Here is a 27,937-nt window from a genome sequence, read left to right on the forward strand (position 1 = left end):
AATGCTCTGGCCTTCTACTTAAAACTGGTCAGGCAAATCTTGAACTATGCTTACAATGATACATAGTTTTCTGATTTTTTTCATTCATGAATTTATTCACCAGGCTTTTATAGAGTTTCAGATTGCTATCTTACAGAGAGAGAGATGTGATAAACATGTCTCACTTAAATATATTTATATAATATAAAATATATATTATACATACACACAAACGTATACACACACACATATATATACACACAAACACACACACACAAACACACACACACACACACACACACACACACATAAATTCAGACCAGGAAATAGAAAATGTGTGGTTCAGTGTAAGGAAATCTTTGAAATAGGTACAGAGATGATCAGAGACTTCCCTAGAGACAATTTCTTGGTTAAAAACTGAAGATAAAGGAAGAGTAAGCAGAGACACATATGAAAAGATAAGTTTTCATAATATAAGACATAATAAGAAATAAAACCATGCTAAGTTCAAATATATGTGATATCCATTGACCTGTGGGAAATTCATTTTTTCATTGGAAATCACTTTCTAATGTGAAATATGCTACATAAATTTAAAGGATCGTCTTGCTTATTAAATTCTACCTGTTGGGTATAAATGAAAAAAATACAAAGTTAAAAATATCTTTAATTTTAAGAAGATTTTTTTCCTCCCCCTAGGCCACAGTTACAGCATGTACCTAATTTAATGATCTTATTTCTTTGAAATTCTTCTTTTATTTTGCACTATGATATTTTGGTATCATTTCACGAATAGTAATACTAATAAGAAATAATATAAAACTACTTTTCCCTTTAGGGATTTTCTTAACTTTGGTTACATTTGTATCTTATCCAGTAAAAAAAAAATATTATGAGTGCTTTAATTTATTTATTCAACCATAGCTATTAAGTAGCAACCAATGGTTCATGCACAATGAAATATTTCCCTGATGCATTAATTACCAAAGATCACAGTAGAGAATCAATGTATTGACTATGTTCTGAGAGAACAGCCAATATATTATAGATTTCCAGTTCTACCCACTGGGGAAACGTCCTCCTTACACTAAGGGACTTCTGGAATGGACTCAGTGTAGAGGTTGAGAATCTTTCTATCAGATACATATTTACAATTCTGTCTACAAGGGTCATTTTCATTTTTTTCTATCTCTCTGAGTCTGTCTGCCTCTGTATCTCTGTGTCTCTGTCTCTGTTTCTGTCCCTGTCTTTCTCTCTCTGTGTGTGTGTGTGTGTGTGTGTGTATGTGTGTATGTGTGTATTACCATGCAGCCTTAGCAAGCTTCCACCTAACCAGTTGTATGTTGGAATACACACTACTATGCTGCTCTAAAAAATACAAGTTCTTGCTCTTGAATATGGTAATTTAATTTCACAATCTTATTACTGGATTATAGTTCTATTTATAATTTTATAGCAAAATACTGTCTGTCTGCCAAAAATGTTGATACAGAATATTTAGAACTTCTCCAAGAGTGAAATACACCTTACTCAGTGGCCTGTAGTTTACTAACAGATACCACTTGGTTGTTGCCTTAAGGTTTTAGATTCAACTGAACTGTCTCAAGAATGTAGCATTTCATCTCAAAAGATTTGGAGGTGAAGTATAGGCCAGTCATAAGCACACAAACAGGAATAATCCTCATGATCTTTAGCTTTCAAGGAGAAGAAACATCAGTTGGTTTTTCTTGTTGTGTCAACTGGTTTAGGAATATATAAACTGTATATTATACATTGTTTGACAGTACTTGTAATCTACATTCTACAAACTGTTTATTCATAATGTGTTTATATTGGTCTCTAAACTATACTGAGCCTGGCATTCTGAGAGGATTTTCTTTGTTATGAAAATAAATGACTTTCTTTTTGACATAAAATTGGGAAGACATACATTATAAGGCAAAGAATAACTTCTGCTAACAAACATCAATAGAATCACATTTTTCTGAGTGACACTGAATACCATGCATGTTATCATATCTTTTTTAAACAAAATGGATGGAAGAAACCCAGGGAGAATTTATCATAACATTGCAGTAGAATCAAGGTTTTATTAAATAAAATTCATATAATGTGACTTTATCCTGCTTTGATTCCTAGCATAATTGAATCTTAATGGCATGCACTTTATTATTTATAATTTATTTATAAATTAAACACTACTAGAGTGCTGGAATATCCAAACTCAAATATGTAGGAAGTTGAAAGGAAATAAGTATAATAAGCCTTAGTATGTGTTACATGCTTTTCTGGTCAACCTATCTTTGCCCTTAATTCTCCATATCAAAGATGTTAAGTTCTTTTGCTATCCTTGCTTATGTCATTGAACATCTCTAAGACTGCTTCCCAGAAGCCGTCATCACCTTACAACCATATCTGTTGTAAAATCATCTAGTAGATATCTTTTAGTGTGATGATAAGCTATAGGAATTCAAATGATTTATGTTCTTGCAATTACACCTTAGTTGTTGTGTTGATACATTTCTCTTTGCTCAGACAATGTTAAAATTTTTTCCAGTTTTCTTGTTTTTTTGTTGTTGGTTTTGTTTACTTGTTTTTGTTGTCTCATTGATTTGTCTATCCTATCACTAGTTGATACAAAAAGGCTAAAGAGTGTCGCGACCACCCTCACCAGCAAGGAATGATGCAACGCAGGAAGATCTTCTTCAAGCAGTTTATTCCCAGGGGGATTAAAAACACAGACACAGGTCATTCTGCAAGGAGAATGCCCCCCCTACTGAAAAATCAGCAATATATATATATATATATATATATATATATATATATATATATATATATATATATATATATATACTAGAGGCCAGGGAAGGAACAGGAGAAAACAATTATAGTCATAGGTCAGGCACCTGGGAAGTCTGTACCACACCAGGCAGGAAGGCAGGAATCAAGCTAAGCCACGGGGATGTTTTGTTCTCAAGAAACCTGTGCAAACAGCTCAGCTGGGGGCGTTGAGCCAAGCTCTCTGGCTCCCAACAAAAGAGGTCTTGACAGGGGTGGGGGGGTGGGGGTGGGGGGACATCACTCCACCACAGATTTGGTAAAATTCTGTACTCTCTGGTAGCAATACTACTTATATTTATATTTTAAAGCTAAGAGAATGCATTCTCATTATAAATAATTAATTTATATTAATATATTCATGGTTTTATTGAAAATCCATTTTATAGCAAAGAAGAAACAGCAATATATTACATGTTTTTTTGAGCTTCAAATTTTCTTTGTGAGAGTTTTCTAAAATATGGTTTGAAATTCCTTGTTTTGTATTTGTATTTCCAGTGGAGGATATATAGTAAGATTTATGACTGAACACAATCATTTTCTTGTTATATGTAGTACTAACATGAAATATATGTTCTCAAGAATTGTCTTAGGCCAGTAAGGAATTCTGTAATTGGGTTTGCTAAAAATTTCATGATATGATATGTAAAGTCCCATTTCCTACATCACCTTGTACTGAGCTAAACATAAAGAATGCAGTTGTCACTCTGCTGTCTGACATGACTCCCAAAGGACATCAAGTGCCTTGTACATGACAGGGAACTATCTTTCAAACAGACTCCAACAAGAATGCATTTCTAGATTTAGACAAAATTGTCAAAAGAATTTGTGATTTTCCTTTTCTTGCTAGCAATACTTTACTCTTACAGGTTGACAAGGATTTACCAGCCCGTCCTAGAATGTTCATAGCGAAAATTTCTATTGAGTTCTCTTACCAGAGTTTTCATTAGAATCTCTTTTCTTTAGTCTTCATTTTGGACAGTATTACACTAATTTAAATTAGAAATAATTACATATCAAAGAATAAAGAAAGTATAAAGAAACAATTCTACGCCTAATTTTTTATGGCCAAGAAACCTTGTAGTTTTAAATACTATGAATGTTATTTAATGGCCTTGTTTAGTTATAGTTCATATATGATTCAATTATTTTATGAAAACTTAATAATACAATGGGGATTATATGTATTTACTTGATTTTACATCTATCACACAATGTTATTCAAAATCTTGTTTTTACACTCAGTTTTCCTAAAGAAATGATGACCAATCTCCACCTGTTCCTCTTCTGTCTTTATGATTTTTTTAGAATTTTATAAATGGTTTTAATGTATTCTTAAGTATATTCACTCTAAGATTCTTTCCTCCCCTCTCCCATATCAAAATTTAGCTTCATGAATGAGGACTGATACTTGCAATTAATCTATGAATGCCAATATTCTTATTCAAATATCAGTTTGAAATAATATCCAATTAATAAAATAATACAGTAGGTTTTTACCATGTGGGCATAGGTGCTCTTTGCCCATGAATTTTTGCCAGACTTACTAGTGCCAGACATGTACTTCTATGAAGGAGGTCTTCCACCAAATCAGAAGCAGGTGGTTAATTCCACATGTCAATATTGCCTCAGTATCTTGTCAATGCTCTAGTTATTGTATCTTGCAGGCTTCACAATTTTGTAAGCTTGTTGATGCAATGTCTTCTCTAGTGGACTTCATTAAAGCTAGCCAGAGGTGAGGACGGTCCCAAGCTTCATTTGACAGCTTCATTTGCCAGTTTCTTTTCCCAAACCCAATGATCAAGGAGAGTAGTGTCTTTAGCAAAAGGACCTTACTGACAAGTTATGTTGTTCAACTAACTTCAGTGAGAATGGAAGATATTTCTAATCCAGATTACCACATTCAAATCCCTGGACCATGGTTTATGGACACAGCATAATTCAAAATGTATTCAGTTCAACTTCAAAAGAATATTGCCATTCCAGAAAAGAGAAATGGGGATGTATGAAGAAATATTTGCCCAAACAAAGACTAGAACTCAATAAGTTAAACATAAAAGTCTGCATCTCTGTGCTTTATAACAAAGGGCTTGCATAGCACTGCTCTCAATCTTTGTTGTCTACAGCATCCATAGTTCTCTTTGGGTGGCCCTACTCACTGCATGTACCTCTCAATATTATATATACTGAATCTATTGCATCTCCATATTGTTGCACGCTCACTGAAATTTAGATGTTCTTTTCTTTTTTTATTGGCTATTTTTTTACTTACATTTCAATTGTTCCATCCTTTCCAGGTTTCACCTCCAGAAACTTCTCCGCTACTATCCCTCTCCGCTACTTCTGTGATGGTGTTCCCCCATGTACCCACCTACTCCTACCTCCCTGCCCTGGAATTCCCCTGCATTGGGGAATCAAGTCTTCACAGTACCAAGGTCTTCTCCTCCCACTGATGTCCCAAAAGGCTATCTTCTCCTACATATGTGGCTAGGGCCATGGTCCCCCACATGTATACTCTTTGTTTGGCAGTATAGTTCCTGGGATCCCTGGGGGTCTGGTTGGTTGATGTTGTTCTTCTTCCTATGGGTTGCAACCCCCTTCAGCTCCTTCAGTCCATTCTCTAACTCTTCCTTTGAGGACCCCGTGCTTTTTCCAGTGGTTGGCTGAAAGCATCCTCTATGTTTGTCAGGCTGTGGCAGAGCCCCTCAGGAGGCAGCTATATCAGGCTCCTGTCAGCAAGCACTTGTTGGCACCTGCAATAGTATCTGGATTTGGCAACTGTATATGGGATGGATCCCCAAGTAGGGCAGTCTCTGGATGGTCTCTCCATCAGTGTCTTCTCCACACTTTATTTCTGTATTTCTTCCCTTGAATATGTTGTTCCCCCTTCTAAGAAGAACTGAAGCATCCACTCTTTTAGCTTCCTTCTTCTTGAGCTTCACGTTGTCTGTGAATTATATCTTGGGTATTCCTAGCTTTTGGGCTAATATCCACTTATCAGTAAGTGCATACAATGTGTGTTCTTTCGTCACTGGGTTACCTCACTCAGGATGATTTTCTAATGGTCTCTCAGAGTTTTCTAACTGGGATGCTGCTGCCACAGGCAGCATGACTTCAGAAGCTCTGTGAATCACCAGAGTAATTATATAAAAGCATTGGCTGAAATGTTAAGTTTCCTGGTACTCTTTTCCTCTTCTAATGGTATAGCTTTTATTTCTTAATGACTTACTTGCTTGTTTTAGTTGTTGATCTGCATAAGACTTTCTAAAACTAACCATATAATTGGTTAAATATACATTTTTGAAGTTATTCCACCACATGAATTAGTTTGTTAATTTTAAAATTTATCCTCAGACAGGCTCTTAAGATAAAGGCAGACAGATATTTTTTGTAAATATCATAGTAATGGCCTCCAGCCATGTTGCTATTAAAAATCATGCTTCTCCCTCGATCCACTTGAATGAAGCCCTTATTCTGTGCTTTGTTCTCAGCACTGATTATGATAACCTATTCCCTGGTACTGAATTATTCCTTATATAATTTTTTGTTGCTATGATTAAACACTATGGCCAGTGTGAATTATAGAAGGAGTATATGTTGAACTACTATTCTAGAGGTCTAAGGATTCTTAAGGTAAGGAAGCATAGCAGTAAATGACAGGTATATAATAGTAACAGCAAGTGGAAACTGTGGTAGAAACTTCTCCTTTCAATCATCACCCAAGCCAAGGGCTGTGTGTTTCACCACTCTACCAGTCTCCTGCAAACCCAACATCTCCATGTATATCATAAACTAGTAATATACACAATGTCCTGAGTCTAATGATTGCTCCCATATTTAACAAATGCTGCTGAATAGCTTGTCTTATCACATATCTCTTCTGTTATTATTTTTATTGTTTTTCTACATTGAAGGCACAATGTTTCTATTCACTAATTAGTTACTCAACTAGAAACACTACCAGGAACTTCTTTTCTTTCTTTCTTTCTTTCTTTCTTTCTTTCTTTCTTTCTTTCTTTCTTTCTTTCTTTTTTTTTTGAGGAAAGTTTTTTTTGGTTGTTTTTTGTTTTGTTTGTTTTGTTTTTCTTCTGACCTTTCCACTCTGGGTCAGTTTCTTTCCTTTTTTTTTTTAATTCGATATATTCTTTATTTACATTTCAAATGATTTCCCCTTTTCTGGCTCTCTACTCCCCAAAAGTCCCATAAGCCATCTTCCCTCCCCCTGTTCCCCCATCCACCCCTTCCCACTTCCCTGTTCTGGTATTCCCCTATACTGCTACACTGAGTCTTTCCAGAACCAGGGGCCACTCCTCCGTTCTTCTTGGACATCATTTAATATGCGGATTTTGTTTTGGGTATTCAAAGTTTCTAGGCTACTATCCACTTATTAGTGAGTGCATACCATGATTCATCTTTTGAGACTGGGTTACCTCACTTAGTATGATGTTCTCCAGCCTCATCCATTTAACTATGAAGTTCATGAATTCATTGTTTCTAATGGCTGGATAGTACTCCATTGTGTATATATACCACATTTTTTGTATCCATTCCTTCGTTGAGGGATACCTGGGATCATTCCAGCTTCTGGCTACTACAAATAGGGCTGCTATGAACATAGTGGAGCATGTGTCCTTATTGCATGCTGGGGAATCCCCTGGGTATATGCCCAGGAGAGGTATAGCAGGGTCCTCTGGAAGTGTCATGCCCAGTTTTCTTAGGAACCTCCAGACTGATTTCCATAGTGGTTGTACAATCTTACAATCCCACCAACAGTGGAGGAGTGTTCCTCTTTCTCCACATCCTCGACAACACCTGCTGTCTCCTGAGTTTTTGACCTTAACCATTTTGACTGTTGAGAGGTGAAATCTCAGGGTTGTTTTGATTTGCATTTTCCTAATGATTGATGATGTTGAACATTTCTTAAGATGTTTCTCAGCCATCCAAAGTTCTTCATGTGAAAATTCTTTGTTTAGCACTATACCCCACTTTTTAATAGGGTTATTTGGTTCTCTGGGGATCTAACTTCTTGAGTTCATTGTATATATTAGATATTAGTCCTCTGTCGGATTTAGGGTTGGTGAAGATCCTTTCCCAATCTGTTGGTTGCCGTTTTGTCCTTTTGACAGTGTCCTTTGGTTTACAGAAACTTTGTCATTTTATGAGGTCCCATTTGTCAGTTCTTGATCTTAGAGCATAAATATAAGTTCTTTTCAGGAACTTTTTCCCTTTGCCCATGTCCTCAAGTGTCTTCCCCAGTTTCTTTTCTATTAGTTTCAGTGTGTCAGGTTTTATGTGGAGGTCCTTGATCCACTTGTAGTTGAGCTTAGTACAAGGAGATAAGAATGGATCAATTCACGTTCTTCTGCATGTTGACATCCAGTTGAACCAGCACCATTTGTTGAAAAGGCTATCTTTTTTCCACTGGATGTTTTCAGCTCCTTTGCCGGAGATCAAGTGACCATAGGTGTGTGGGTTCATTCCTGGGTGTTCAATCCTATTCCATTGATCCACTTGCCTGACATTGTACCAATACCATGCAGTTTTTCATCACTATTGCTCTCTAGTAATGTTTGAGGTCTGGGATACTGATTACCCCAGAAGTTCTTTTACAGTATAGATCAGTTTTAGCTATCCTGGGTTTTTTGTTATTCCAGATGAATTTGAGAATTGCTCTTTCTAAATCTATGAAGTACTGAGTTGAGATTTTGATGAGTATTGCGTTGAATCTGCAGATTGCTTTTGGCAAGATGGCCATTTTAACTATATTAATCCTGCCAATCCACTAGCATGGAAGATTTTTCCATTTTCTGAGGTCTTCTTCAATTTCCTTCTTCAGAGTTTTGAAGTTTTTGTCTTATAGGTCTTTCACTTGTTTGGTTAGAGTCACCCCAAAATACTTTATGCTGTTTGTGGCTATTGTGAAGGGTGTCATTTCCCTAATTTCTTTCTCAGCCTGCTTATCCTTTGAGTATAGAAAGGCTACTGACTTGCTTGAGTTGATTTTGTAACCAGCCAATTTGCTGAAGTTGTTTAACAGCTGTAGTTCTCTGGTAGAGGTTTGTTTTTTTTTTTTTGTTTTTTTTTTTTATTTTTTTTTTGTCACAAGTATACAATCATATCATCTGCAAATAGTGATAGTTTGATTTCTTCCTTTCCAATTTGTATCCTTTTGACCTCCTTATGTCATCTAATTGCTCTAGCTAGGACTTCAAGAACTATATTGAAAAGATATGGAGAGAGGGCACAGCCTTGTCTATTCCCTGATTTTAGTGGGATTGTTTCAAGTTTCTCTCCATTTAGTTTTATGTTGGCTACAGGTTTGCTGTATATTGCTTTTACTATGTTTATATATGGGCCTTTAATTCCTGTTCTTTCCAAGACTTTTAGCATGAAAGGATGCTGAATTTTTGTCAAATGCTTTTTCAGCATCTAATGAAATGATCATGTGTTTTTTTTCCCTTTGAGTTTGTTTATGTAGTGGATAGCATTTATGGATTTTCTTATATTGAACCATCCCTGCATCCCTGGGATGAAGCCTACTTGTTCGTGGTGGATGATCATTTTGATGTGTTCTTGGATTCAGTGGGCAAGAATTTTATTGAGTATTATTGCGTCGATATTCATAAGAAAAATTGGCCGGAAATTCTCTTTCTTAATTGGATCTTTATGTGGTTTTGATATCAGCATAATTGTGATAGGAGTAGAACTCTGTAGAATGAGTTGGGTAGTGTTCCTTCTGCTTCTATTTGCTGGAATAATTTGAAGAGTATTGGTGTTAAGTCTCCTTTGAAGGTCCAATAGAATTCTGCTCTAAAACCCTCTGGTCCTGTACTTTTTTTGGTCTGAAGGCTTTCTATGACCCCTTCTATTTCTTTAGGGGTTATGGGTCTGTTCAGATGATCTATTTGATCCTGATTAAATTTTGGTATTTGGTATCTATCTAAGAAATTGTCCATTTCCTCCAGATTCTTCAGTTGTGTTGAGTACAGGCTTTTGTACTAGGATCTGATGATTCTTTGAATTTCCTCAGTTTCTGTTGTTATATCTCCCTTTTCATTTCTAATTTTGTTAATTTGGAAAATGTCCCAGTGCCCTTTGGTTAGTCTGGCTAAGGGTTTATCTATCTTGTTGATTTTTTTCAAAGAATCAGCTCCTGATTTTGTTGATTCTTTGTGTGGTTCTATTTGTTAGTTTCTATTTGATTGATTTCAGCCCTGAGTTTGATGACTTCCTTTTTTCTTCTCCTCCTGGATGAATTAGCTTCTTTTTGTTCCATGGTTTTCAGTTGTTCCATTAAGAGTCTAGTGTATGCTCTTTCCCATTTCTCTTTGGAGACAGTCAAAGCTATGAGTTTTCCTCTTAACACTGCTTTCATTGTGTCCCATATATTTGGGTATGCTGTGCCTTCATTTTCGTTAAATTCTAAAAAAAAAATCTCTGATTTATTTCTTTATTTCTTCCTTGACCAAGGTATCATTGAGTAGAGTATTGTTCAGTTTCCATGTGTATGTGGGCTTTCTGTTGTTTTTATTGTTATTAAATATCACTTTTACTCCTTAGTGATCTGATAGAGGCATGGGATTATTTTGATCTTCTTATATTTGTTGCAGTCTGTCTTGTGACCAACTATATGATCGATTTTGGAGAAGATACCATGAGGTGCTGAGAAAAATGTATATTCTTTTGCTTTGGAATGAAAAGTTCTATAAATATGTGTTAAATCCAATTGGTCCAAAGCTTCAATTAGTTTCACTGTCTCCCTGTTTAGTTTCTTTTTTCCTCATCAGTCCATTGAGGAGAGTGGAATGTTGAAGTCACAATTATTGTGTTAGGTGCAATGTGTGCTTTCAGCTTTAGTAAAGTTTCTGTTATGAATTAGGGTGCCCTTGCATTTGGAACATAGATGTTCAGGATTGAGAGTTCTTCTTGGTGGATTTTTCCTTTGACCAGCAAGAAGTCTCCTTCCATGTCTCTTTTGATGACATTAGGTTGAAAGTCAATTTTATCTGGTATTAGAATGGCAACTCCGGCTTGTTTCCTGAGACCATTTGTTTGTAGAATTGACTTCCAGCCTTTTACTTTAGGGTAGTTTTTGTCTTTGACACTGAGGTGTGTTTCCTGTATGCAGCAATATGTAGGGTCCTGTTTATCCAGTCTGTTAGTCTATGTCTTTTTATTGGGGAATTGAGTCCATTGATGTTAAGAGATATTAAGGAGTAGTGGTTATTGCTTCCTATCATTTTTGCTGTTAATTTCATGCTTGTGTGATTATCTTCTTTCGGGTTTGATGAAAGAAGTTTAATATCCTGCTTTTTCCAGGATATAGTTTCCCTTTTTGTAATGGTGTTTTCCCCCTATTATTCTTTGTAGTTCTGGGTTTGTGGAAAGATATTGTATAAACTTGGTTTTGTCATGGAATATCTTGGTTTCTCTGTCTATAGTGATTGAGAGTTTCGCTGGGTATAGTAGTCTTGTCTGACATTTGTGTTCTCTTATAATCTGCATGAGCTCTGCCCAAGAACTTCTAGCTTTCATGGTCTCCAGTGAGAAGTCTGGTATAATTCTGATAGGTCTTCCTTTATATGTTACTGCCCTAAGTTTCTTTCTTTGTTTAGAACATTTGGGTTTTTGATTATTATGTGACAGGAGGTATTTCTGTTCTGGTCCAGTCTGTTTGGAGTTCTGTAGGCTTCTTATATATTCTTGGGCATCTCTCTCTTTAGATTAGGGAAGTTTTCTTCCATAATTTTGTTGAAGATATTTGCTGGCCCTTTAAGTTGTAAATCTTCACTCTCATCAATGCCTATAATCCTTAGGTTTTGCCTTTTCATTGTGTCCTGGATTTCCTGGATGTTTTGGGTTGCAAGCCTATTGCATTTTGCATTTTTTTGACTGTTGAGTCCATGGTTTCTATGGTATCTTTGGCATCTGAGATTCTTTCTTCTATCTCTTGTATTCTGTTGTTGATATTTGCATCTATGTCCCCTGATTTCTTTTTTTTTATTCGATATAATTTATTTACATTTCAAATGATTTCTCCTTTTCTAGCCCCCCACTCCCCGAAAGTCCCGTAAGCCCCCTTCTCTTCCCCTGTCCTCCCACCCACCCCTTCCCACTTCCCCATTCTGGTTTTGTCGAATACTGTTTCACTGAGTCTTTCCAGAACCAGGGGCCACTCCTACTATCTTCTTGTACCTCATTTGATGTGTGGATTATGTTTTGGGTATTCCAGTTTTCTAGGTTAATAACCACTTATTAGTGAGTGCATACCATGATTCACCTTTTGAGTCTGGGTTACCTCACTTAGTATGATGTTATCTAACTCCATTCATTTGCCTAAGAATTTCATGAATTCATTGTTTCTAATGGCTGAATAGTACTCCATTGTATAGATATACCACATTTTTTGCATCCACTCTTCTGTTGAGGGATACCTGGGTTCTTTCCAGCATCTGGCAATTATAAATAGGGCTGCTATGAACATAGTAGAGCATGTATCCTTATTACATGGTGGGGAATCCTTTGGGTATATGCCCAGGACTGGTATAGCAGGATCTTCTGGAAGTGAGGTACCCAGTTTTCCGAGGAACCGCCAGACTGATTTCCAGAGTGGTTGTACCAATTTGCAACCCCACCAGCAGTGGAGGAGTGTTCCTCTTTCTCCACACCCTCTCCAACACCTGTTGTCACCTGAATTTTTAATCTTAGCCATTCTGACTGGTGCAAGATGAAATCTTAGGGTTGTTTTGATTTGCATTTCTCTAATGATTAATGAAGTTGAGCATTTTTTAAGATGCTTCTCCGCCATCCGAAGTTCTTCAGGTGAGAATTCCTTGTTTAACTCTGTACCCCATTTTTAATAGGGTTGTTTGGTTTTCTGGAGTCTAACATCTTGAGTTCTTTATATATATTGGATATTAGCCCTCTATCTGATGTAGGATTGGTGAAGATCTTTTCCCAATTTGTTGGTTGCCGATTTGTCCTCTTGATGGTGTCCTTTGCCTTACAGAAACTTTGTAATTTTATGAGGTCCCATTTGTCAATTCTTGCTCTTAGAGCATACGCTATTGGTGTTCTGTTCAGAAACTTTCTCCCTGTACCGATGTCCTCAAGGGTCTTCCCCGGTTTCTTTTCTATTAGCTTCAGAGTGTCTGGCTTTATGTGGAGGTCCTTGATCCATTTGGATTTGAGCTTAGTACAAGGAGACAAGGATGGATCAATTCGCATTCTTCTGCATGTTGACCTCCAGTTGAACCAGCACCATTTGTTGAAAAGGCTATCTTTTTTCCATTGGATGTTTTCAGCCTCTTTGTCGAGGATCAAGTGGCCATAGGTGGGTGGGTTCATTTCTGGATCTTCAATCCTGTTCCACTGATCCTCCTGCCTGTCACTGTACCAATACCATGCAGTTTTTAACACTATTGCTCTGTAGTATTGCTTGAGGTCAGGGATACTGATTCCCCCAGATTTTCTTTTGTTGCTGAGAATAGTTTTAGCTATCCTGGGTTTTTTGTTGTTCCAGATGAATTTGATCATTGCTCTTTCTAACTCTGTGAAGAATTGAGTTGGGATTTTGATGGGTATTGCATTGAATCTGTATATTGCTTTTGTCAAAATGGCCATTTTAACTATATTGATTCTACCGATTCATGAGCATCGGAGGTTTTCCCATTTTTTGAGGTCTTCTTCCATTTCCTTCTTCAGAGTCTTGAAGTTCTTGTCATATAGAACTTTCACATGTTTGGTAAGAGTCACCTCAAGATACTTTATACTGTTTGTGGCTATTGTGAAGGGGGTCATTTCCCTAATTTCTTTCTCGGCCTGCTTATCCTTTGAGTATAGGAAGGCCACTGATTTGCTTGAGTTGATTTTATAACCTGCCACTTTGCTGAAGTTGTTTATCAGCTGTAGGAGCTCTCTAGTGGAGTTTTTGGGTCACTTAGGTAGACTATCATGTCGTCTGCAAATAATGATAGTTTGACTTCTTCCTTTCCAATTTGTATCCCTTTGACCTCCTTATGTTGTCGAATTGCCCGAGCTAGTACCTCAAGTACAATATTGAAAAGATTAGGAGAAAGGGGGCAGCCTTGTCTGATCCCTGATTTCAGTAGGATTGCTTCAATTTTCTCTCCATTTAGTTTGATCCTGGCTACCGGTTTGTTGTATATTGCTTTTACTATGTTTAGGTATTGGCCTTGAATTCCTGTTCTCTCCAAGACTTTAAGCATGAAGGGATGCTGAATTTTGTCAAATGCTTTTTCAGCATCCAATGAAATGACCATGTGGTTTTGTTCTTTGAGTTTGTTTATGTAGTGGATTGTATTGATGGATTTCCGTATATTGAACCAACCCTGCATTCCCGGGATAAAGCCTACTTGATCATGGTGGATGATCGTTTTGATGTCTTCTTAGATTTGGTTGGCAAGAATTTTATTGAGTATTTTTGCATCGATGTTCATAAGGGAAAATGGTATGAAGTTCTCTTTCTTTGTTGGATCTTTGTGTAGCTTTGGTATCAGCGTAATTGTGGCTTCGTAGAAGGAATTGGGTAGTGTTCCTTCTGTTTCTATTTTGTGGAATAGTTTGAAGAGTATTGGTGTTAACTTTTCTTTGAAGCTCTGGTAGAATTCTGCACTGAAACCATCTTGTCCTGTGCTTTTTTTGGTTGGAAGACTTTCTATGACTCCCTCTATTTCTTTAGGCATTATGGGACTGTTTAGATGGTCTAGTTGGTCCTGATTTAATTTTGGTATTTGGTATCTGTCAAGGAAATTGTCCATTTCCTCCAGATTCTCCAGTTGTGTTGAGTACAGGCTCTTGTAGTAGGATCTGATGATTTTTTGGATTTCCTCAGTTTCCGTTGTTATATCTCCCTTTTCATTTCTAAGTTTGTTAATTTGGATACTTTCTCTGTGCCCTTTGGTCAGTCTGGCTAAGGGTTTATCTATCTTGTTGATTTTCTCAAAGAACCAGCTCCTGGTTTTGTTGATTTTTTGTATGGTTCTCCTTATTTCTACTTGATTGATTTCGGCCCTGAGTTTGATGATTTCCTGCCTTCTACTCCTCCTGGGTGAAATAGCTTCTTTTTGTTCTAGGGCTTTCAGGTGTGTCATTAAGCTGGTAATGTATGCTCTCTCCATTTTCTTTTTGGAGGCACTCAGGGCTATGAGTTTTCCTCTTAGCACTGCTTTCATTGTGTCCCATAGATTTGGGTATGTTGTGTTTTCATTTTCATTGTGTTCTAAAAAGTCTTTAATTTCTTTCTTTATTTCTTCCTTGACCAAGGTATCATTGAGTAGAGTATTGTTCAGTTTCCACGTGTATGTGGGTTTTCTGTTGTTTCTGTTGCTATTGAAGACCACTTTTTCTCCATAGTGATCAGATAGGAGGCATGGGACAATGTTTTCTCTCTCCAAAGTTGTCTCCCTTTGTGATTTCTTAGTTGTTTCTACTTCTGGTTTTAAATCCTGGATGTTTTTGCTCAGTTCCTTCACTTGCTTTTTATGTTTTCCTTTAATTCTTTGAGAGATTTTTGTGTTTCCTCTTTCATGACTTCTGCCTGTTGATCAAAGTTCTCCTTTATTTCTTTAAGTGATTTTTGCATTTCCTCCTTATTGGCTACTAACTTATGACCCATATTCTCCTGAATTTCTTTAAGTGATTTTTGTGTTTCCCTTATAAGGGCTTCTAGCTTTTGATGATTTTTTTTCCTGAATTTCTTTAAGCGATTTATTTATGTCCTTCATGTGTTCCTCTAACAGCATCCTGACCAGGGATTTTAAATCCAACTCTTGTTTTTCTGGTTTGTTGGGGTATCCAGCACTTATTGTTGTTGGAGAATTGGGTTCAGATGCTGCCATAATGCCTTGGTTTTTGTTAGTAACATTGCTATGTTTGCCTTTAGCCATCGGGTTCTCACTGGTGTTAGATGGTCTTATTGTCACTGTTTGGTGCTTCAACCTCCTGTGGACCTTTAAGGCTATACACTGGATGACTTGGTTTCCTCTTGCACAGATTGCTGATATGCTGCCTTCCTCTTTTGTGCCTTTGGAGCCCTGCTGAGTCTTGCCTCAAGCAAAGTTATACTTGGGTTGTCTCAGTGAACCATGTGTTCCCAGACTGCTCTGTCATGGAGAGTGACTTACTCTGTTGATCCTCATGTAGGACACAGGTCCCAGGACAGGCTGGCTAGCAGACAAACTGCCTATGTGCTCAGGTCCTGGGTGCAGGCAGACCCCTGGCTGTTTGCACCCCCCAGAGCTCTTAAGCTCAAGATAATTCAGTACCTAGTGATGCTTTTTCTGCCCTGACAGGCAGCGAAGATGGCCATAGGGAGTCATTCCCTCTGCTGCTCTCCACATAGAACACAGACCCCAGGACTGTCCGGCTGGCAGATGAACTGCCTATGTGCTCAGTTCCTGGGCGCAGGCAGAACCATGGCAGTTTACACCTCCAGAGATCTTAATCTCGGGATAATACAGTACCTATTGATGCTTTTCTGCCCCCACAGGCTTCGAAGATGACTTCGAGGAGTCACTCCCTCTGCTGCTCTCCATCAGGAGTTTCTTAAGAGGTAAAGTTTAGCATTTGAGATACTATAATAGTGAATCAGTTCTTGATTTAACTGCTATGCTAAGATACTGCTTATAGAATAAACATGCACTCATATACACACATACAGAGAGAGAGAGAGAGACAACTAAAACAGTTATTGAGAGAGATGTCATAAAGAATAAAGTTAGGATCTATTGAACACAAAGTTGAACACAGGATAAAATATATGTACAAGGGTATATAAGATTTTTTAAAACAAACATTGTTTGTAGCATAAGTTTTACGCAAAAGGCATAGGCTCCGGAGATAATACTTTCAGTCAAGGGATCTACAGATCAAAGCAGTTAGGCAGAGGACAATAAATAGAAATATGTAGCTGAAGAGGGTGGGGCTTGCAGGGTAGTGGAAGCTCTAGAAACTTCCAGAGACATGAAATATAAGAGGCTCCCAGGAATCAATGAGAGTAGTCTTAGCTGAAATGCCCAACAGTGGGGAGATGGAACCTGAAGAGACCACCTTCAGAAGATAGACAGGGCCACTGGTAGAAGGAAAGGTTACCAACCCATCTTCACTGTTTTTGAACCAGAATTGTTCCTGTGTAAAAGAAAGGCAGGGACAAAGATGGAGCAGAGACTGAAGGAAAAGTCATCCAGTGGCCCACCCAGCTTGGGATCCATTCCATGGGTGGGTACCAAATCCTGACACCATTACAGAATCTATGTCGTGTGTACAGACAGGAACCTAGCATGGCTGTCCTCTGAGAGGCTCAGATACTTACAGTCAACCATTAGACTGAGTTCAGGGACCTTTATGAAAGAGTTAGGGGAAGGACTGAAGGAGCTGAAGGGATGGCAACCCCATAGGAAGACCAACAGTGTCAACCAACCCAGAATCCTGGAAACTTCCAGAGACTAAGCCAACATCCAAAGAGCATTAATGGGTTAGTCATTGGATAAGAAAAAACAACATGTAAAACATGTTTCATTTCTTGACACATATTTGCATAGACAATGAAAACAGAATCAAAACTGTATTAAATGGATATTCCAAACAAAGTGGCATCACTCCAAAATGTTAATACACATACACAAATACACACACAAATGCACATGTTAACAAGCACAAATGCAAATATACTACATGCACACACAACTGTATGAACACAGTTTTAATGCTAAGACATAATTTTATTATTACATAATATTTTAATTATACTTACATTATTTTCCTATTAGGCATATTTTCCTTAATTTTTTAAGATATATTCTTCATTTACATTTCCAATATTGTCCCCCTTTCCTGGTTCCCCACCCTCTGAAATTCTCATAACCTATTTCCCCTCCCCCTGTTCCCCAATCAACTCTCTCCCGCTTCCCTGTCCTGGCTTTACCCCACACTGCTGCATATGCATTGAGCCTTTTCAGGACCAAGGGCCTCTCCTCCCTTTGATGTCCAACAAGGCCATCCTCTGCTGCCTATGTGTCTGGAGCCAGGGGTATCACCATGTGCACTCTCTAGTTGACAGTTTTGTCCCTAGGAGTGCTGGGCGTATTAGGTGGTTCATATTATTGTTCCTCCTATGGTGCTGCAAGCCCCTTCAGCTCTTTGGGTCCTTTCTCTAGGTCCCCCATTGGGGATCCTGTGCTCAGCTCAATGGCTGGCTGAGAGTGTCTCCCTCTGTATTTGTCATGCACTGGCGAAGCCTCCCATGTGACAGCTATATCCTTCTCTGGTCACCAAGTACTAGTGTGCATCAGTAATAGTGTTTGGGTTTTTTAACTGTATATGGGATGGATTACTAGGTGGGGTAGTCTCTGGATGTTCCTTCCCTCTGACTCTGCTCCACAATTTGTGGGAATTTTGTCCCCTCTTCTAAGAAGGACCAGAGTATTCATACTTTATTCTTCCTTCTTCTTGATGATAATTTTATTTGTTATTTCATAATATTTTAATTATAATTACATTATTTTCTTATTAAGCATATTTTTCCTTATTTTTTTTAGATATATTCTTTATTTACATTTCAAATGTTGTCCCCTTTCCTGGTTCCCCCTCCCCAAAAGTCTCATCACCTATTTCCCCTCCCCCTGTTTCCCAATCAACTCTCTCCCGCTTCCTTGTAAAGAACAAAATTTGTGATAGTAATTATAGTGTTATATTTATTTGATATTGATGGTTTGGATAGTCAAATAACATGTTGAAAAAGCAGATAGGTATATAACTTAATTAAAATCAATTTGATGAAAACATTAGATGAAACAAAAATTATAGTAGGATTACAGATCCTAAATACCTTAAAGTTACAAGGATGCATTATACTGCTATTGCTCATTTATAGCACAGGAAAATGAAACAGAGTCTCCATTTAGACAGTGGCAATATTGTAAAAATGTTGACTACAACATATTTCCATTTATTTAATAAGTCAGTTTTGTGACATAAATGGATTTGCTATAACAGTTCCAATATGAACAAGAGCAAAATCTGGGCTTGAGTCATGGTTTAAATTTGATATTATGTATCTATGTGTCTTCATGAAAAATTAAGGTACTTAGATGATGAATGGCTATCAGAGAGCATTTGCCTAGATAAAGTCACATTCTCATAGTTTTCTTTCTTACTCTGGTTTTATAAAATGTTAGATTCAAGAGGATAAAACACAAGCATTGCTCAGGTTGTACATTTTACGTGTTCAGGCAATAATATGACACCTTGATAATAGACTGGAAGTGTATTTATATTATTATTTCCTGGATTTCCAGTTGCTCTTTTCTTTTCTCTGTTCTCCATCAGTAAGATTTAACAGTGTTGCTTATCTATCTTTCATTATTCTATGGCGTGGGATGCTATTTGATTCCTAATACAACTAGTTGAGACTCTTACAAGCAATAAGAATACACTGAAAAATCAACTAAATAAGACATTCTCAGTATTAATGTCTTGTGAGCATCCAGAATTGCTCACAAGATACACACATTATTGTAAAGGTATATAAAATCATTGACAAAGTATTTTGTCAGCTTTTTAACATTTTCCTTTATCCCTACCTCCATTATCTTTGTCACACAGAGAAATTCTTTTATTTTTAAATTTTGTCCTGTTTGTTTACCATCATGTTTTTGATTTTTTATTTGATATATTCTTTATTTACATTTCAAATGATTTCCGCTTTCCAGGATCCACCCTCCCTGAAAGTTCCATAAGCCCTCTTCCCTCCTCCTGTTCCCCAATCAACCCCGTCCTGCTTACCTGTCCTGGTATTCCCCTACACTGCTGCACTGAGCCTTCCTAGTACCAGGGGCCTCGCCTTCCTTCTTCTTGCCTATCACTTTGGGCAACAATGTGAATTGTTTCTTGGGTATTCCAAGCTTCTGGGCTAATATCCACCTATCAGTGAGTGCATACTATGTGTGTTCTTTTGTGATTGAGTCACCTCACTCAGGATGACATTCTCCAGTTCCACCCACTTGCCTAAGAATTTTATGAATTCATTATTTTTAATAGCTGAGTAGTATTCCATAGTGTGAATATACCACATTTTCTGTATCCATTCCTCCATTGAGGGACATCTGGGATCTTTCCAGCTTCTGGCTACTATAAATAGGGCTGCTATGAACATAGTTGAGCATGTATCCTTATTACATGCTGGGGAATCTTCTGGGTATATGCACAGGAGTTGTATAGCAGGGTCCTCTGGTAGTTTCATGCCCACTTTTCGGAGGAACCACCAGACTGATTTCCCGAGTGGTTGTACCAGCTTGCAACCCCACCAGCAGTGGAGGAGTGTTCATGGGGTGCTATCTGAGAGATATGGATACTTTTGTTTTTCTGAAAATATCCTTCAAATACCATATCATTGTAACCATCATCCCAAAACAAATATTGTGCCCTAAACATTTCTTAGAGATCTGAAATTTAACCTGTCATTTAAATGGCATGCTATCTCTGCATAACTTGTATCATTAACCAAACTTAGTCTCTACACTATTGATCATCATAATTAATGAAATGATATTCTATTCAATTATGGAAGTTAAATATCAGATAGTCACTGGGCATACCCTAATTTTCTTTAGGATTTCTTTAATTTTTTAGAAAATATCATTGATTACTAAGTACTTTCATCTCGATGTATAAACAATCCTTTTGATGTTTTTATTTCCAATTCTTGTAAATTATATCCTTTATAAGGTTTATTTTCAGATAGTTCAAATCAATTATTTGTGGGTAATCCTAAATGAAGACTTTTATTAGCCAAAATTGATCAGTTTGACCTCTTTCTGTACCTCTCTATATATTCACACTACTCATTGACTACAAAGGCCATCCTCTACTACATATGCAGCTGGAGCCATGAGTCCCTCCTTGTGTACTCTTTCATTTGTTGTTTAGAGACTGCGTCACATAGGGATCCATCTTCTCTGCAGACACCAAACCCAGACACTTTTCCTGATGCCAAGAGCCTCTTGCTGATAGGAGCCTGATAGAGTTGTCACCTAAGATACAGATGTGGATGCTTGCAGCCAACCATCTGACTGAGCATGCGGACCCCAATGGAGGAGTGAGGAGAAAGAATAAAGGAACTGAAGGGGTTTGCAATCCCATAGGAAGAATATCAGTATCAACAAACCAGATCCCCCAAGAGCTCCTAGGTATTTGTCCTTCTAATTGTAAATTAAAATTAGTGCAGTCAGCAAACCACAAAACTAATTGTTGAATGAACAAATAAAATTTTCAAAGTGGTTTGATGTACAGACAGGTAGTCACAACTTCTATGTTACATATGATTGAGTATTCATTTCAGGAGAATAGCATAATTTCTGTTGAAATAACAAGCTTGGATCTGGGTTCTTTCATCTGCTAACTATGAGTTTTCATTAGTCACCCAAAATCTCAAACTACACTTGAATAATTTGTAAATTAGAACTGATTATCATGATAAGTATGTACAGAATTAAGTGAAATAATGTTTGCAAAAATTTTTGGAAAACAACACATTTGTTGAAATCTTTAAAGTTTTACTGCAATTAATATATACTATGAAGAATAACTGTACCACAAGTGTCACAGTGTGGTTGTTTCCTAAACTCCCCACAGTGATTTCAGAGAGATTCTATATCTTTGATGTCATGTATTGGTACTTACAATAACATCATCATTGTCAACAACAACAACAAATCCCTCCTGTTAGAATCTAAATTCTCCTTTATTAAGATCTCAACTTACAACATCAGAAAAAGCAGAAAGCACATAAAATGTCATTTAAGCTTGCATATCTAAAATTTTATATAATGAAGATTAATTATTTGAAAACCTAAAATGCCTTTGTACTTTATTCTTTCCTCTTTCATCTAAGTGATATTTGTTGTAAGAAGTACCCCTTATCAAATAAAACAGCTGTGAAGCTTACAGAATGCTTATTTCAAAGCAGTGTTTACATATATGAAGCATATACACATGTGAAGTATATACATATAGGAAGAATACAACATTTTGAAACATTTCATATTAAATTAGTATACTACAAATTTATTGACATATCAATCAACCTATAATACATTATGTAAAGACATATAATAAATTTATAAGGCAATAATATTAAGTTATTTAAATTATTTTAAGTTATGATATTTTTTTGTTAAATACCACTGCTTTGTTATCTATGCAAATGCAGGATATTGAAGACTCAGATTACATATCTAATTATAACCAAAACTCAAGTTTCAGTTCCTAACTTTCCCAATCTGCCAATAGACCTATGAGTTCCTTTTGAAGATTTGTGTCTTTAAAATAGGATTATCTCCAGGTCTTTGTCTAATTAAAAATGGCAGTTATTTTTAAAAAAAAAACACTTTATAATGTGTTGCCAGCTAGCAACATATTCTAGTGTTATATTTCAATAACCTGAACCAAGTAAAGATTCTGCCTGCACAGAAGTAGCTTGCCTACCATGATAGGCAGCTGAAAAATACACATAAGCTGTATGAACCTGGCAGAATCCATCTGGTGAACCATCTGTGTGAGGACTCACAAAAATCATGCCCCATCTGTTGTTTCATCTTGGTGAAGATTGCCAGCCCCATCCTAGCTCTATTATCTGACTATTTTTCTTCCCTGTGGACCTTGTCTGTGTGTTTTCTTTAATTCCCCATTGGCAACCTATATCTAATTTCCAAAGCACTCTCCTCATTTTTGAAATGAATTAATTTGTGCATTTAATCTATGCAGCTAAGAACCCTCTCGAGACATAAAATAACTGAAAAGAATTGCAGTAAAATAATATCGTTAGAAAATTATTTCAGAACTATAAATAGCAATTTTGGGGTTTTACATAAGAATTTTACTACTTATCACTGATTGTAATTTTAATATAAGATATCAATGAATGTTTATTCACAGAAACACTGTCCCACCAAGGTTTTCCTAACTATACATGTGATCGGTACAAGTTCAGTCCACACCAACAGTTAAGCTTTGCTTATTTTCTTCAGATTTGCACATTATACTTCTGGCTCTCTCCCAGCCTTTCATGTTTCCATGATTTCTATGCTTTAATGCCCTTTGTTCACATATGAATGTTTTGTTTCTAGACAACTGCATCTTTCTTTGTATCTTTAGCATGTAAACTAGTGGCTCTGATTTCTATTGATTTAAGTTCTGTCACTTAAAGTATAGATAGCTAAATAAGTAATATATTCAAACTCTGACAATGGGCATTAACTAAAGAATTGAACTTGCTGTGATTCTGACTCCAGAACAAACTGCACTTGCTGTGATTCTACCTCCAGCAGGAAGACAGGGCATCAAATGAGGGAAAGGGGGTCCATCCAACAGTCACAACTCTGACAAGTAAGTGTTCCTTTCTGAAAGAATTACAAGGATGGAAATGGAGAGGAGCCTGAGGAAAAGAAAGTCCAGCAACAGGCTCAAAGTGGGATCCAGCTCAAGGGGAGGTTCCAAGGCCTAACACTATTACTGAGGCTATGGAGAGCTCATAAAGTCTGTATTTGTTATGGACTCACAAGACAGTGTTATCAGTTAGTGTAAAGTCTAAAAGTTAAGCATGCCCAACCTTTGAAAGTACAAAAATATATTGAAAGTTCTTCAAGCATAAGGAATATTTCCTGATGTTAGATCTTAACTGAAACCAAAGACATTTCTAAAAATCTAAAAATTGCTCATAATGAATGTGTGAATTTATCTGAATCTCAAATGTTTCCTATATCTATTCATGTAGCTAATAATATTAACAGGAAAAGCATATATGACTAGGCATTAATTATAATTATTAATAAATATGTATATAACACAAGATAAGACATAAGATTCACGAGCATAATTGGGGTAGGGGGTATGGGATGAGGAATAGTCAGAAGGCAACCCAGGAGGGGGAAAAAGACTAGACTGTAGAGAGGGAGGGACCTGGGAGGCAAAGTGGAGGGGGCAGGGAGAGGGAGAGGGTGAGGGAAAAGGACTGAAGGCCTGAGGGCCAGCATAAAGAGTGGAAACAGGCAACCTTGAGAGATAGGAGATTGGGGGTCGCTCCAGAATGCACCAGGAACCTGGGAGGTGAGATACTCTAAGGACTTAAAGGGAGGGACCTTGTATGAAATGCCTGACAGTTAGGAGGAGGGAACATAGAGAGCCCACCTCCAGCAGGAAGACAGGACATCAAATGAGGGAGAGGGGGTCCATCCCACAGTCACAACTCTGACCCATAATTGTGCCTTTCTGAAAGAATTACAGGGATGGAAATGGAGAGGAGCCTGAGGAAAAGAAGATTCAGCAACAGGCCCAAAGTGGGATCCAGCTCAAGGGGAGGTTCCAAGGCCTGGCATTATTACTGAGGCTCTGGAGAGCTCACAAAAAGGGACCTAGCATGACCACACTCCAGAAGACCCAACAAGCAGAAAGAATCAGATGCAGATATTTATGCCCAACAAGTTGACAGAAGCAGCTGACACCTATTGTTGAGTTAGGGAAGTCTGAAAGAAGCTAAGGAGAAGGGCAACCCTGTAAGAGGTCCAGCATTCTCAATTAATCTGGACCACCGAGATCTCTCAAACCCTGGAACACCAACCAGGCAGCATACATCAGCAAATATGAGGCCCCCAGCACACTTACAGTAGAGGACTGCCTGGTCTGTGTTCATTAAGAGATGATGTGCCTAACCTTCAAGAGATTGGAGGCCCCAGGGAGTTTAGAGGTAAGGTGGACTGAGGGGTCAGGACATCAACGTGGAGATAGGGGTATGGGGAGGAAGTATGGGATATGGAACAGCTGGAGCATGGGCAGAGTGGGAGAATGAAATGAGGAGTGTAAAAATACAAAGTAATTAATTAATTAAAAAAGAGTGAATGTAGAAAAGGATTAAAGAAGTATGTGAACCTGTTATAATGTTGAACAAAATTTAATGTACATAAGGAATGAGAAAAATTGCTAAGTGTAATAAAAACCAGTTGAGTGAATGTTCCTTGTTCTACTTGTGAGAAAAATACAGACAATTTTAAGATTTGTATTGTGGCTTGTGAATTAAGAAAAGTTCTAAAATCTACTTTTTGAAAAACTGTATTCTTTATGGATATAAGAACTCTTAAATGACATGTACTTATTCTTTCTATGACCTTACTTCAGAGGGTCTTTCTCTGACACCATGTCTATAGTAATCTTATTTTACTATTATTTCTGTTGTCTTAATTTTATATTTACCACCACACAATCTTTAGTTTACATGCTATTTATCTAGAGATTTTACTCATCCTCAAGTATTTAAATCTTCTAAATATAGAGACAGAAATATCTTGGCATTTTTTGTGGAAAAGGCAGAAAAAACACCTATTTTGTCTTACAAATAATTGTCAGGACTTCTGTAGTTATCTGACCTATTTTCTATTTTAAAAACATCATGACTATTGAATTTAGTTCTTGCTGTTAAAGACTCAATAACTCCTGATACTAATTTGGCATTTACATTATTTTGGGAAACATTCAGGTATTAAACATCTACAAAAGTCTTACACGAATAGTGAGAGTACAATTTAAATCACCATAATTTTTTTACATAAGAAAGAACAATACAGTCAGTTTTCTGCAGTCAGTTTCTAATTAGCTAGATGTCTGTTTCAGATTTATGTCCCATAACTTCCTGAATTAGATGACCTTTGGTTATTATATAAAAGAATGCAAAGATGTTCCATAAAAAAAGTAATATGCCTATTTTTACCCACAGTGTTGAAAGGTTCAATCCAAGAGCTGATTGGATTAGTTTCTTTTGTGCTTCCAGTCAGTCAGAATATCAAAACAGGAGTGTATGTACATATTGGAGCAAATGCTTTAATAGAGATTTGGATAGTAGAAGAGGAAAAAAGGGGGAAATAGAGGTTAAGATCCAATCTTCTCTTTGCAGAGCATGTCATTAGCTAACCAAAGAGTATCTCATAAAGCCCAACCTGTCCTTACTTACCTGCCTTCCCATATCACCACCAATACTAAATATCTCAACACTCTGCCCTCTGCATAGGACTATAACATAGTTCTATGGAAATTTATTGGAGCTTCACATTACTGTAATATTCCTATAACTATTGTTTTTTTTTTCACATTATCCAAAGTAGGAACCATATTCTGATGATTTCCCATGATAGTAATAATTCTGCTATAGTCAAAGGTGACAAGGCTTCAAAAAGGGTGTTCTTAGGAACACCTGAGTGTCTAAGACTAGTAAAAAAATGTCATCCTAAGTTATTTTATTAGAACTATTAATATTGTTATCAATACCAATATTGAGGACATTAGGAGTGTCTTGTGTTTTTTTTGGTGATCATTAGCTTTCCTTCTCTGTGTTAGAAAATCTGCTGACAATTGTGTATCTGAAAACTAAGTTCCCAGTTTCTTCAAGTAGGTAATACTAAAAGAGAAGGAACAAAAGCAGCTTTCATTTCAATCACGTCTTTTATTCTTCATGGAGTTGCCTGTGGACTTCAGCGTATGTCCACAGCAGCAAGGTTAAAGGGTGAACTAAGGAAGGACAGCGACCCTTTATTTCTGATGCTGACCTGCCATTCTCCAAGCAAAACTGTAGCACTATATCCTTAGAACAAATCTCTTCCCATGAGGAACCTTGTTCCCTCACATGTATCTTAAGGTGATTCTAACTTAATCTCAAGCAGGGATGCCTGCTATAGAATGTACAGTGGCTGAGCTACACAGCACATCATCAATGAGTTTTAAAGGCTTTTGAATTTGGTTCAGTATAAAGGTTAGCATGAAAGTACACTAGCTCGCAGCCTTCTCAGGAGGAACAAGATTCAAAGCCTCTTTGATGAAAACCAGGTTTAAAAAAGTTTATTTTTTTATTTCATTTCTTTTCCTACTTACAGTGAGGTTGCATGGCAATTCCATCCTTCATACCTGCACCCCTACCAAGGCAGGCATGTGGGCACAGCCAGCTGTGGCCCAAGGCCGGGAATACTTTGGCATATTTGAGGAATGGAATTGGAGCTACTTTATTTATTTAAAGAATTGTTATAACACGTCTAGTTTATCAGACTGCAAATTTTCAAAACCTGGCACCTGGAGAAGTGTGATTTGTGTTTTTGGAGGAGATGCACAGTGCATCTAAAAATAATAAAAACCAGCAGAGAATTTGACAGGCTCGGGATTCGGTGTCACGACACATAGAGGCTACAAGGTGATGCCACCTGTGGTTTTGAGGCATCTGATAAACCACTAGGGATTGGAATAAGAACTCTCAGGGAAAGGCAGTTTGCTTCCCCTAACAGAAATACCTTGCTGTCAAAATATGACTGATAATTAGCTTTATTCTTTTCTCAGATTACTTAGAGACATTTGTAAAACCTTATTCCATATTGAAATATAATGTATATGTGCATATTGCAAGTACATATATAATGAAATGCATCTGATACTATTTTTATTTACCAATGCTCATCCCTTCCCCTGTGTGTCTGGATGGTCTTCTACCTAGATAAAGTCACCTTCTTTTTGTTTTCCTCATATAAGTAATGCACAGAATCTAATTATTTTTATTCAGTGTTTTATATACAAATCAGAAGGGACACTTTCTGGATACTTTATGGCAAATAAATCAATTATTTAATAATAAACACGTTATCATATACATGACATTAAAACCTGACAGAACAGGCTTGTAAATTTTTGGGGTCAACCAGACAGTATCACAGCCAAAAGCTGAAAATAGATTATTAAACTGATGGGTGTGAAAAGTACACTCAGTATATCTAGTGGAGCCTATTTTGGAGTTTATTTGGAAGTACTTTTAGAGTTATTCCCCATGCTTTAATGGAGTATAAAAGCATATGCCTGTCAGGGAAGTGTGGGTAGTACCATGTAATTGGTAGAAAGATCAGTGCTCGCAATGCCTGTTTTTGAACTTTATTGATTCACCTTATATAAGGTGATACTCGGGTCCACAAAATGTATTCAGCTGTCAAGTGTAGACTCTCTCTAAGAACTAGATTTCACAGTAAATATTCCTCGTGATGGTGTAAGAGTAAAAATGTGGTGAAAGATCAGAGCAAAAATT

This window comes from Apodemus sylvaticus, chromosome 11, assembly GCF_947179515.1.
Source record: "Apodemus sylvaticus chromosome 11, mApoSyl1.1, whole genome shotgun sequence".
NCBI lineage: Eukaryota > Metazoa > Chordata > Mammalia > Rodentia > Muridae > Apodemus > Apodemus sylvaticus.